General features: G+C 37.2%; 1 non-coding gene across 1 annotated transcript; it reads left to right on the forward strand.

Annotated features, from left to right (window-relative positions):
• The first annotated feature begins 6,734 nt into the window (after positions 1-6,734).
• On the forward strand, positions 6,735-12,888 carry LOC373197. Its single transcript, XR_004064589.1, has 2 exons — positions 6,735-6,817; positions 11,119-12,888. It is a non-coding gene; the product is annotated as a transcription factor SUM-1 (transcript).
• Positions 12,889-14,605: the final 1,717 nt, after the last annotated feature.

Raw genomic sequence — 14,605 nt, forward strand, 5'->3', positions numbered from 1 at the left:
AGGGCGTGGGGGCTCATGGTGAACCCCGCGTGAGGTTGGGTAAGGGGGTCCCCAAACTATGGATGCCTTTAACCCATCCAGTCCCGATAATATTTTGGCGAATACAGCTCAAGGACACTGTTACGGTGTTACCCATGAAGTTGGAACAATCACTTCATGAAAGAAGGTAAGAACAGAAATTACTCAACCTTTATGGGCAACAAGTTCGATTAGGCTTGATATAATGTTTTAAAAGGCAAGTTTTTTCAAGTCATTGCTGCCTGGAAACCATAGGAATTTGTATTATCTGGGGGGGGGGGCAGTAATGTAGATTATCGATTATGTTTAGATTTAATGAGGGAGCTCGATACCTGGAAAGGAAGAGTATGTTTAAAAGGCAACATTCAAACGGATAAAATTATGCAATACCCTCCTTTCCAGAGAAAGGCTCTGGAAGATATTAACAAGGGCGTTGTCCGACCGAACATCATTGATTAAAAACATCATTTCTGCATGCTTAATTATCGAAATGTCCCAGACTTTTCCTTCTGACACTCTTTTTTTATCTTAGGGGTAGAAATATGGATTTTGTCCTAGTAATGCCCCAAACATGCTTCATCATTCTCGAGAAAAAGAAACACAGACAATAGTTTTTATTGACTCATCTATGGTCATACTCAATATATCCATGAATGCAATACCACCATGACAAGCGTCTGTTACCATAATTTGGTTAAAGTCCCTAGTAGTATTCCAACTGAATATGCTCAGTTTATAACCCTTATTCATACTCTTCACAATGTCATCCGTTTTCAATCGATCTCTTTTATTATTTCTATTCTGTAACACTCGCGTCATTATTCTATCAAAAATGTTTTAGGTGGAGTTCCTATTTATAAGCAGTTTGCTTTTTTGTAGTTCATCCATTCGCTTTTTATTGTGTATGTCTTATGCATTCTGTGTTCCATTGTATGTTTAGCTTGTACATGTATATGGTATAATAAATATAATTCAATTCAACTAAAAACACATAAGCCATGTCTCTCATACCAGTAAACAAGGGATGAGTGATTGTTATACCAAGGAGTTCGTAACTCCTTGGTTTTAACCAGGCAGGCATGGCAAGGGGTGGAAAGAACCTCATATTACCCCGTCATCTTAGATCTGGAATGGAGTTGTAATTGTATTGTAATAACATGGCCAGCCAAAGGAGGGTATTTTCTTTCGTTCCCGACCAATAACATGGGTATAAAGATGACGTACTTAGAAGGGATACCAGAAAGTTTTGTTTGAAAACTCGACCCCCTTCGGTCGCGGTTGGAGAGAGGTAGAAGAGTGCGCAGAGGGGTAGAGGGGTAAGGAGGATGCGGTGTTGAAGACAGTGGGAGGGGAGTGGCGAAACAAAAGTACGTTGCTCCGTGGTGTAATAGAGTTTATGAACGCCTCGGGCTCTGTTTTTGGAAGGGGGATGTTTTTGACGGTATAAATGGCTGTCAATTCCCAGCCGAGTAAAAGTGCGCGTGAACTGTCTGCGCTTGCAAGGAAGAAAAAAAGTGCGACGAATCTTGTCCGAGTTTCTACCAAATTGTATTTCCCACCGGCTTATTGTTTAGCAAATGCTTATTGATTGGTCATTTTCAATGTAACAAGTTGGATAAAAATACTTTTTCAGTGTGACTGTTTCGATGTTTATTTCTACTTTTTGGCAACCCTGTTTACGACTGTGAAATGTGTTTCCAATCTATAAGAGTTTGATATCACAGATGTATATGGTGTAGTGAATAGAGAAAAAAAAGGGTTAATTGAATAAGAGAGAGAGAGAGAGAGAGAGGGGGGGAGAACAGAGGGGGTAGGGAGATTCATTTTTCAGAAGGGCAGACCATAATTAGGTGCATATCGATTAAAATAAATTTTGAAAACGGATGCGAATCGCCGATTATAGAACAGGGGGTCCTAACAAACATTAAGGATTTTCCCATGTGGGATAGGTATCTATAGAGGTAGTAATATCAACATGGCGACCTGTTTACCCATTAGACCACGCCCAGTTTTGTACTTTTAACTCGCATAATTTAATAAACATTAATGGGAAAAGGACTCAAGTTCCAAGTAAAACTAACCTAAAAATATGACGTAACCGGGTTGAAATATTACTCCACGACTTGCGACTTTCCAAAGTCAAGAAATGACGTCAGATGTGTAACTGTTCGTCATAGGGTTCTTCTGGTTATTACACGGAAGTGATTGGAGGGTAAAACCCACATTACTCAGTATGTGTATACTTTTAAGATAGCTTCAGGTTTCAGACCTTTTTTAAAAAAAAATTGTACGATGTACCCTAAAGCGAAAATTGCCCATAATTCAATAATGCGTCAGAATAAAGATCCGTCACTTGTTACAACAAATTTTCTATTTTCAGCCCTTTTAGTATGATATTCCTTTAAAAGTCTTGATAATGTTCATACCCCCTTAATAACAAAAAGGAAAGTCTATAATCATGACTTAAAATTAAATAACCTTCGGAGAAACCTTGGCTAAGATTTGTTAAGGTGGCTTCAATTTTATATTTTTAGATTCTTAAATTTTAGTCTGACCTTTCCAAATTTAATTTTACGTTATAAATATATAAGTTTCCGAGAACAAAAACCAAATTAAACACAACAGAACACTTTCATTAATATCATATTTTCATCAAACGAAAAAAAAACACTCTCTCATCTCGACGTTTTTCAAGACAAATGTTGCCTGAGTTTTAAGACTAAGGTCCACTTATGACAGAGAGGGGTGTCGCTGTACAGAGGTGACAAGATCGCAACGCCATGTCGGAAATTCGGTTAGTTCCCTCCAATTTGTTGTCGAGTTAGCGGTCACAATTTGGCGGGAAACGGGGGAAATTGCAAACCATCTCAATATTTTCCGCTGGGGGGAAATATCGGCACCCAGGGACATACCCGTATTGATAGAAATTAATCAGATTTTATTTTTTTGCGAGGATGAATTGCTGAGGTTGACTTGTATTCGCTTGCCCCAGATTCGGAAAAAGCGATTCCTATCTTTAGACGGAGGGGGTTCCCCTGTCCAATCGAATCCAAATAGAGTGTCAATATTTGCAATGAATGAAAGCTTACAACCACTTTGTTACACTAATGTCTAGTGAGTTAATAACTATAACAAATATCATGGGTATTTTTATAATTGAAAGTCAGATCGAGTCTGCTCCGGTATTGATAAGATCGTTCATTTTAATTTCGAAACATTTTCTCCGTGCATCATTATAATGACTATTCTTCATTTGTGTTCAAATTAGTATGTACACTTGTCGTCTGTTTCGTACCCCTGCACCTTCCTCTGCTCTCGGTCTGTGTTTTCCCCTCTTTCTTTCTCTCTCACCTTTCTCTCTCTCTTTATATCACTCTCTCTCTTCCTCTCTCTCATTCTCTCTCTCTCTCTCTCTCTCTCTCTTCCTCTCTCTCATGTCGCTGAACTCTATGTGAGTACCCACCAAATTTGCAAAATGTATGGTCCCCTGTTTTAGCTGCTAAGAGGAATACAGCGATGAGATCCTTCTCTATCGTCTTGTCACCCTCTCTTATTGCATGAGTAGGAGGAAGACCAAGGGATTGTGAATCGAAGCCTGTGGATTTCGGGTGTTGTTCTTAAATCGAGATGCTATTTGTCTTTAAAAACGCCCTGATAATTGAACGTTACCGTTCTTCTGACATCTCTCTCTTTTTATTCGTATTTGTTCGTGATTACCTGATCGCATTCTTTAACCTACTTACACCGGACGTCGATGTACTAAATTATGATATTAAGGGTACCTCTTTTTTCTACCCCACTCTCGCTCACTATTTATGTTCTATATACCTGTCTCCTGTTGGTATCCTTGCTAATTATACCCTCCTCCTTTAGTTCTTTTTATAGGTTATTACACTCTGAAACCATGTCCCCCCCCCCCGCCTCCTCTCTCTCTCTCTCCCTCTCTCCTTCTCTCTCTCGCTGTATTTTTTTTAATTTGTTTCTGCCTTTGTACCTTACACTCTTTCTGAAGAGCCCCACCCTCTCAACCCCCTCCCCCACACACCCTCTCACTTCCTCACACCCACCCTCACCCCCCCACACACACACACATACACCATTGAAAAACAAGTGCATTTCCATCTCCCCGCGATTGTTCATGGCATTTTTTTGTGGGCGCGTGCAATTCGAAATCCGGTAATGGCCCTATATTATTACAGTCTTGAGAGAATAAGCCCGGAATACAGCCTGTATTGACTTAAAATAGAGCTGCTAACGTGAGATACACGAATACATACATCGCTTACATTTACAATGCCTACCTTCTGATTTTCACCCTTTTTTATTCAAAATAACCATAATGAATTACAAATAAGTAGATGTATTCGTATTTGACCTGACTTAGGCATGTTATCAACGATTTATTTCTATTTCGATGGGACCCGGAATGAAATGTTATGTGAATTGAACACACCTTCCCAAAAATCCTTTTTCAATGAGGTTATCTTTTTATATAAAAAGGAGAAGAGGGTTGTGTGTTGTGTCGAGAGCAAAATAGCTTTCTTCTATTATATATGTCTTCTATATAATATATCATACATTATATCTCCTTTAAAATGGTATATTCCAAGAGTACTAAGGTCTTTTAAAATCTAAATTACGATTTCGAATCTTCAAAATAATGTGTACGTTAATTTAGTCCCGTGCATTGACTTTCATGTCAATCTTCGTTCATCGACCTTAAGCATAATGGCGCTGATAACAAGGAGACAACAAAATAGAAAACATTTCATGTTGAACTCATTATCTTTATCTTACATCCGTCTCATGATACATTCGAGTACCAATGCAAGGCGTTGCATCTCTTCCCATCTTACATTCAATTAAAATTTATCATTTTAAGTGAAGACATTCGAACATCTTGATATTGGATGCTCGACCAATGTTTCATTTGCGTTTAATTGAACGAATTCGACTCGGCGCTTTCCTTCCGACCATACATGGTGATGATCATTCATTAAAGGTAAAGACCAGTTATGGTCATGCGATTGCATTGTGAAAGAAACGTTGTGGAATCGATCAGAAAAGGTTGATAATCTAGCATCTAGCATCTGCAAGGTTCTGGAATCATCAAAATGATAGGAAACTTGGCCCATTCTTCGTAAAGTTACAAGCACTATACACAGAAAGATGTATATGGGACTACCCTATATCTCTCACAGACCATGAGAGAAACAAATTTACCAAATATATGAATTTGTAGGCAGTTTCCCGGCAAATTTGTTATCATCATGTATTAGTCAAAACAAACTCTTTCACATGATTGGTAATGAGAGCTTCCATTTCATTTTTTGAAATTGGGGCGTTTCCAATACTGGTCTTTACCTTTAACTCACAAAATACCAATGTGGAAAACCGTTATAGCTCAGAAATGGGTTGTACATGTGTACAAAAAAAATGGAAATTCAAATCCTGAAGCAGAGGTAAATACGACGACGTATGAATATGATACGGTTTTAAAGAGCAATACTGAACAATCTAGAAGACATGATTGTAGCACGTCCAACATTAACTCCACAAACCTTTGCTAGGCAGTGACACGTACATAATGCAAGCAAAACTGCAATATAATTACATGTAAGGGTGGGGGTAGCTTTGCGAAGAGTGCTATAAAATCGTCATCATCTTGCTTAGGCGTAGTGGCAATTTTGCGCCCCAAAAGCAAAGTGAAACATTTTCCAAACAATGTTTTGAAGATAAGCAATGGAGGAGATAAATGGCACGTTACCAACAGTTGTTTGTTTTGTCTAGATATGAAATCGAATGAAATACAAAAATATGGCAATGACAACCATGCTCAATGCGGTGAGGACCATGAGATGAAGTTTGGTAAATAAAGTCAAAAGTAATGACCTTCCCTAAGGACTTCAATCTCGTGACGACAAAAAGGTTTCGTAAACAAGCTGTAAAAATTACCCCATTTTGTGAATGTGTCCCCGAGGAGATGGGGTTAGTTTGAGGGAATGACTGCGATTAGAGGGCAGACAGATCGCCAAGTGTTCCCCTTTCAGTTGGGGCTGCCCCTCCCCTCCCTTGATGCCCCTCTCTTCATCCGCCCTTTCGGGTTTTTATTCTTAATCAGTGTTAACCACCTGATGTCGTCTGCAATTGGGAAGTGTGCACAGCGGTGGTTTTTATCATGATAACAATAATGATGGTAGTGGGGATGATTATGGAATTGTTCTTGTTCTGTTAATTGATGATGATGATGATGATGATGATGATGCTTTAAGAATAGGCTTGAGATGGTCGCGGAGATGAGTTGGTATGGTTTGGAGGACAGAATTATGATGATGATGATGATGATGATGATGATGATATTGATGATGATGATGATGATGATGATGATTATGATGATGATGATATGCTAATCACTGCGAGTATTACCATGCTCGTGACTCGTTATCATATCGATTGGAGCAAGAATGCTTCCAGACTAAAAAAGCAATAAGGATTATTCGAAAAACTTTTCCGATCAAGACCCTTCTCCCAAGAAATTTACCGATCCTCATCTAAACCATGGCTAATTCGGAAACATCACAACGTTATACATGTAATGATTCCTGTAAATTGTTCATCTACGTCTAGACATTATACATGATAATTTGTCATTCGTTCAAAATCCTGTCAATCCCAAGCTAAATATTTATATTATTTTTTTCTTTCTTTCTTTCTTAGACGGACGGCAGTAGTCCAGGGTCATATTCGTCGGACAAAGCACAGCAATATGGTGACGGTTATGACGTTTCGTCGCCCTACGGTAAGTTTATCTTTATACTTTCACGATTTTCTTGAATAGGACCTTATCAAGTCTGTTTCAACTTTTAGCTAAAGAATGATAAACGTGAGAATCAATTTGTGAATAATGGATCACTGCATTACCAATTCTGTATTCCACTTATCTGATTCTTTGACTATTCTGCTGTCCTTAAATTCACCTCCATCGTATAGATGCCATGGATCATTTCTCCTAGAGTTTTAATAGTAATTTGTGAACAAACATCGCACAAAATCAGAAAGATTCTTTTTTATGAACATGGGATTTTTTTTTCTTCAAATCTCCTATATATATATATATATTAATGCTATTCGCGGTCAATATATCATTGTTTGTATTGCTACTTGAAATATGCATTTACAATCATTTACACGTACCGGCAAATCTACACCGACACTTTACAAGCATCCAGTTATACTGCAACAAACGAAAGAGAAAATGGCGAACACACGTCCAACAACTAAACAAGAGTTATCGGGTTATTTTGGTGTCGCCTGATAATGAAAATGTCTTCACCAAATTGAATCCGTAATTTGTTTGATGTTTTCTGCAAGTCTTCGGCGGCTCATCAATAGATGCCGGGACATTCTCCCGTCCGAGCCGTGAAGAAGATGTAGAATTTGACGGGCGTGAACAGGCGGTGCCTGAAAGAACATTTTTATTTCTTATTAAGAGGACGGGGGATTCACAATTACAATGGAAGAGGATCTCTAGCTAAAGCGAAGTAGCATATGTGATGAAACCCTTAAAGCAGTATCTGCGTGCTTCCCACAGCTGGTTACATGTTTACAGTTCGAATAAATCCATGAATGAAACGAGGTTCTAGTGAGTTTTACGTCGCAAACAAAGCGCTATAAAATATTTTGAAATTGTAGAAAAGTGTGAGTTTAATTTTCATAATACTCGAAAAAGCTAACATTTTTTTATTTTTTAAAAATCATATTATTCAACAAATCTAGCTCCAAAAGATAGTCTTTTGGGCTTTTCCTACACACTATTATTATTTTTCAATAATTTATTTTTCAACCGGCTTTTACTTAAAATCTTAAAAAGTAATCTCAGAAATCAGAGAAATTTCACACAAAAAAAACACAAAAAAACATAATGTTTAATATAATGGGAGGAATGTTGCTTCCTTTCTTATCTTAAGTAGATAATAAATACTTTTTGGTTTTGCTTATTGCTTTGAATAAATGACACTTCCACATAAATAATTGTTTAGTATCACTGTAACCTCGAAGAGCGTGAGATAACAGGAAATAGACTGCATATCAATATTCATTACAACGAAGAAACGTCTCTCCATAATGCTTATGTTGGGAAAAAGACATGGGCCCCGTTTCATTAAACGCGTTTTTAACAACTAAATATTAATTGTCAAAATTCTGAAACAAATCTAACCGGAACCAATCAACCGCAAGGATTTCAGTTACACGTGTCAATATTGTATTTTGTTATCGATAAAGATTGTTATGACATAGGATTCATATTTTATCTCACTACATGACTGAACTTCGTTAATGACTTTGGGATTAATAATAGTGTCTCTTTAAATATGCATGCATGGTATACCAGACCATCAGGTTTTCTACGCATAGCTTTGTACAATATCTGGAGATGTGATTAAGTTCAAAATCTGTAGAAAACGTTATCTCTTTCGCGCTTGAGGAACTGTAAATGTTTTTAAAGAAACTGGAAATGGTTCTTCAAAAGAGGACAATGTCAATGCACTATATTTTTATAATTTCGGCTACAAGATAAGGGTATATTCTTGCATTTGTTGGTCAGCCGAATACGAAGCGGAAATTATCAATAAAAGAATATTGTACAGATCAGCTCCCTCTCTCTCTCTCTCTCTGCCTTGGATTCTAACTTTGTTCTTTTAGTTTTTACAATTTGTCTTCATTGAATATTTTGTTTTGCATAGGAAGTATGTTAGAAATAGGACGTTTTGTTGTTGTTGATTGTTTTAGAATGCAGTTCAATATTGAGGGTTAATTTTGTTGCTAAGAACCTTCACCTGGTTAGAGAACATAATTATAATGTCGTTATAATATCAACCGCTCCATTTTTGACATGAATATTAAAAAAGAGTGAACTCAATATGTACCAATCAAGTGATAATTTTAGTGTAATTCCTCTAAAACCTACATAATTATGAGGAATGATCGTCAGAATATAACGAAGTCACGATAAATGAAGCATTATATAAAACTTATTGCTTTTCTTTGTTTTATGTCAACAAATATTGAAGGAGAAATTGCTTTTTAGAATAAAAGAATCCGTCGTCATACTTCGGGGCATCCATTCGTGCCGGTTTTTCGTTTAACAACAATTATGAAAAATGTTTTCGTGTCTGCACTCCCCTAATAGCCTACCCACTACAGTTTTACAGCGCGTTGGAGACGTTCCTACATATTAACTCCTGGAACCTCGGGGGACGCAGTATAACATACTAGGACCTCTACTATTTTCGGGGCTGGGTTTAAACGCTATTTTTTATGGCACTGTTGTGGGGAGCTGTGATTTGACGCTGACGCCAGACAGTACCTTAACCTCTTTTCCTTTTTTCACCGAATCTTTCTCTTGGGATGACGATGGCCTCTCCTTCGATATGTAAACGAATGATAAATCTTTGGAATTCGATGCTGCAACAAACGTCCCATAAAGCCGAGAGTTTCGCACATAAATCCTTGACGTCGTACTTGAGTATGATGGTGTTCGGAAATAGTTTCTCTTTCAAGTTTTTTTGTTTGATGGTCAGATGGTATTTTTTTTCTTCCCTTTACCTCTTCAGAGGGACTTTATTGTTCCATTTCAAAATACATATATATTATTTACAAAACAAGTCAAATAAAACTAATGAATTATATAAAAGATCAACATAATTTCTTAAAATAATAATTTTGACATTTCTAATACTTTCTTAACTTCTTCATTATCGAAGTATCTTATATTTTCTTTGTATTTCAAATAACATTTTAATGATAAAATAAAATTATTTATTAACCTCTTTGGATTGGTCAGATGGTATTGGAGTATAGGAATGGGGCCATTTTTGTCAATGGGCTTGAATATTTGTCTTCATTCTAAGTGTTTTATATGCAATATGGTTACGATGTCATTAGCTGCGCGTAAAACAATCGTAACCTTCACGAAAGCATTGCGATCTTTCTTCATATTATTTTGCTGTATTTTATGCAGATGTAAAATAAAAGGGCTAGACATTTGTACAAAGACATTGCAACACTTTACCTACATTAATTTGATGTAAAAGCCAGTCCCACACCCCTCCCCTCCATAAAAAAGCAGAGAGAAATGGCAAAGCAAATGTCTATAAAATAACATTATTAGTTCACTTGTTAATCAACACTTATCATTGTATTTTGGGGGGAAAATGTGTCATTTGTCGGTTTGTTTACTTCTATTTCTTTCTCATATGTTTTTTTTTCATTTTCCTTAAACAATACTTTACACTAAAACCCCCAGCCTTACATAAACGTATAATTTTATATTATGCGAACTGATTGATTGCCTTTTACTTAGGCTCTTTCTCAAAAAGCGTCGGACAGATTAATGACGAGACGATCTCAAGCCTTCATTCATTATGGCTTATCTGATGCGTAACGTCTCCTAATCTACAAAGATAATTTCATCATAATATGTGAGGACATGGCCCCGGTTTCTTCACACTGTTCACTACTGCCCATAGATTACTTTCTTTCTTCCCCCATTACATTAACTGTTTTGGTGATGCTACGTTTAAAAAGTCTTGGTAATACCTCCTGAATACTGGGTTTACCAAAGTCTTGCTGGGTTGTATAATATTTTTTCTATTGTACTGGTCATCCTTATAAAATGGGTACTTTGATGGACTTGCACCTGAGAAGGAGACGGACTCGGAAAGCTGACAATAGACTAGTTCACAAATGTATTCAAATTCAGCGGGAATGACGAATGATTGCATTTACCTGTTTGAGTTGTTTTGTGCCATTCGTTAGATTTTGAGTGTTGCTACATTGGACAAACCTCAGAACAAGTCTTTAAAACGTCATTAGTATGCATTTTAGAAGAATCATACATCTTAGGAGAATCATACATATAATCTGAATATTTTTGTGAGCTGGTCTATCAATGACGTTACTGTTTAATGACGTTACTGTTGAATGACGTTACTGTTTAATGACGTTACTGTTTAATACGATGTCACTGCTTTGAACACGATATTGAATGCATTATTAACCATCTCTCTCTCTCTCTCTCTCTCTCTTACATCATCACAGGTTACAATGGTTGCGGGAATGCTTCAAGTCTTGACTGCTTATCGCTCATTGTGGAGAGCATAACCCCGACCAAGGGGAAAGCCATCACATCCCCGAAAAAGGCAACCTCAGACGGACTCTGCATGGTCTGAAAGAACAAGAGGAAACCGATTTCGACGACTTATGGCGCTACCACTCATGCACTCTCGCATTTGAACGTTATTTCGCGATCAAAAGACAGCTAAAACAATCATGATGCGGACTTCCACAACATTTTCGTGCTCTTCTTACCATCGTCTCCTTTTTGACTCTATCAATCCTTTTGAGGACTTTTCAAATGATACAACTTTGTTCGCAATGCGGAAAATGACGTCATTCTCTTTCAATCGAGCATGTATAAAGATGAATCACCGTGGCAACGATTCGATGTGTTGTAAAATGCATGTAACGTCTGCGTCTTGGTAAACGTCCGTACTGCATCTTTGCATCGAGGCCCAAGACCCGGTTGCCATGGCAACGACAAATTACTATGAGGAGCAAAAAGTGGAGGACAAAAACGCTGATTGTTGTGTGCCAATGTTATTGTAAGCAATAGGACAATATGGCTACCATGATCTTGCCTTGTAAAATGTACTTATATATAAATATATACAAATAAATATATATTATTTACCGTCTCGGGAACATTTGAGACGCAATATTATTGTGCCTCGTCATTAAATGTGTTTAATATTAATATGATTATATATTGTATTGATAAGAAAATGTTTAAGCAATTCGATGTGAATAAGTCTATGCATGGTTTTGAATTCTGATTTGCTAAATATGATTTGCTCTCAGTATTTATTTTCGATTCTTTTCTTCATTCTGATGGTGCTTAAAATCGTGTTGTTATGAATGTATTCACCCGTTGTCCACGTTTCGTGAGAAAAGACAAAGTAGTTATTTAATTTATTGTAAATTACTTCGTAATCAGTTAAAATCACTTAACTTTGAGCTTCCTCTTCATATGTAGTAATAATAACAACTAATTCGATTGACCTATTGTGTTCATTAAAAAGGAGATAAAAATGATGTGTAAAACTGAACAAGTTTATATAATAGGCCTAAAGGCCACGTCATTATGTGCGACAAATATGCTTAATTAGTTATAATCATGATAACATCTCTCTATGTTGCACAATAAGGGCTATATTTATGATATTAATTAAGTTGTTATCATTCTAAAAGCATATAGGCTTATTTCATCACACTCTTCTTGTTTTCCTTCCGTCTATATTCGTCATCCAGACAAGTTACAGACGAATAACATGAATCGGCTCCCAAAATCTAATTTTATCCCTGCTCCGTGTACATCAAGATCGGTATTTCGTTGCTCTCACCTAATCACGTATTACCGGTGGATCACCGGGAGCGACGAAATCTTAACCCATTTTTGTTCTTGTGTAATTCCCGCGCAAACTACCCCTATTAAGACTGCAGTCAGCCTTGCGAAGATGTAGACACTTCCTTCAGAGGTTGAAGACAAAGAAGAAAATCGCAGGAAATAAGTCAAACAAATCTGTAAAGAAAAAGATCGCTTTCTTTGAAATTGAGAGTGTCTATAATGACGGGAGGGGGACCGTCGGTGAGTCAGAGACGGGGCGATCCCCTTGCTCTGCGCCGTGGCGTCCCGGTGGCACCGATGAGGATGAAGGAGGCTTTTTCACTGTATCCGACTCCACGGCTTCTTGTAATACATTGCATCATCTCTACTCCTATTCTCGTTGACAGGCAATTTTTATTTTAAAATTGTTTTTTTTCTTCATCAGACCCTATAGCATCACCCAAATCCTACAAAACTATACAGGTGGTCCGTTATATTCAAGCTGTTTACAATGTAGGCACATTAATTATCAATCTAAAAAGCTCATTCTGTATGTAAACGATGCTTCATTTAATGCTGTTTCATTCTATGTGTATCTAATTTACCAAAACGGCTTTTGTTGAAGACTATTTCCATGACGACTTGTTTCTTCGAGAAAGGGTTGTGTTGATACCCCTCCTCCCACGCTGGGGGCTCACTCAATACCCGTTAACCCCTTCCTTGCCATCAGATCGCTCTCCGTTCGTTTTCCCAAGTTAACAGAGCGATCACTGACACGCAATCTGTTAATCTGAATCACCCTTTCCTCTCCTTCGAGGAGGGATGAACAGATTTCAATCAAGGGAAGACAGTTTTTTAGATGCAGATAGCGCCGAAATTCAGTAATCCCGTAGCCCCTTCAACGCGAACCGAGGGATTAAACACCCCTGATTTCTGAAGAGAAAAGGGTATTGTATGACCTCAGTACACGCTTACTAATGGGCAATCTACGTCAAGCTGAATTTTCCCGATTACAAAAATTTGTCAATAACCGAAAGATGAAAACCAAGATAAGATATAATTAAAGTGAAATCATTAAACGCAATAACGAAGAATCTTCAGACAGTCCTCTGCGAAGCTTCGCGCATTTGCTGGGGTTAATTAAGAAGGAAGACATGTTTTCTTACTTTTCAAAATGACCGACCTTGTTTATGTCACGTGATCTCTCAGCAAATGGAATGAACGAGAGTAACCCCATATTTTTAATCAATTTCCTGATCCACTAATCCTGTATTAGTCTGATTCATGACACATATATTCTTTTACTGATTTTTGTGTTTGATGGACCGAGCGCGGGGTTCTGAGAGCCACAGTATATCACCGAATAATCCTATATTGACGGGTATATCAGTTTTTGGTTTGGAAAATGCATGGGATACGAAGAATTGATTAATACGCAGAGATGCGAAGTGACGAAATATGGAAAGATAATAAAGCTCAGTGTATTCTCATTTTGTATTATGAAGGCGGTTTCGCTGTAGAGTTCATTGCTCCGAATTACTGCTAATTACAAACGGGTATATTCCGTCGATATTCAATAAACACGCATTAATTATGTTGATCTATAATATTCCATGAAACATTTCAAGTGATCGCCTGAGTCCTGTTTTCTGTTTAACCGATTATAAATTTCTATGAAGTAATTTGTCCAGAGTTCATCTGTTTCGTGTCATGTTACATCATTCATCGATGTGCATGCATGTGGGAGTTCCTTTCAACTCTAAAATCGGCTACTATATGACTTACATTCACAAAATAACAATTATGGGGCGTCTACTTGGTGACATAATGTATATGTTGTTTGAACAGAAGACATAGTCAAGTTTACATTGTTTATTGTCAGAACTGTTCAGCAAGTCATACATGTTCGAACAAACGTAAAGGTGCTTTTTTATATCCAAAGGTGTCATTTGGAATTCGGGGTATACATGCAACATTAAATAGGCATCTTTTCTAATTTCCTAGTGTTCGCCAAGACATTATTGGTTTGAATGTAACGCCGTTGTGTTACACATAATGTATGCGAATAGTAAAGTGCTTTATAACAACAAGTGCTATAATATTATGTGTCTTTTACTCCTCAAATACCAAAATTGGCATTTT

Source organism: Strongylocentrotus purpuratus, unplaced genomic scaffold (assembly GCF_000002235.5).
Source record: "Strongylocentrotus purpuratus isolate Spur 01 unplaced genomic scaffold, Spur_5.0 spur5_scaffold_17, whole genome shotgun sequence".
Taxonomy (NCBI): domain Eukaryota; kingdom Metazoa; phylum Echinodermata; class Echinoidea; order Camarodonta; family Strongylocentrotidae; genus Strongylocentrotus; species Strongylocentrotus purpuratus.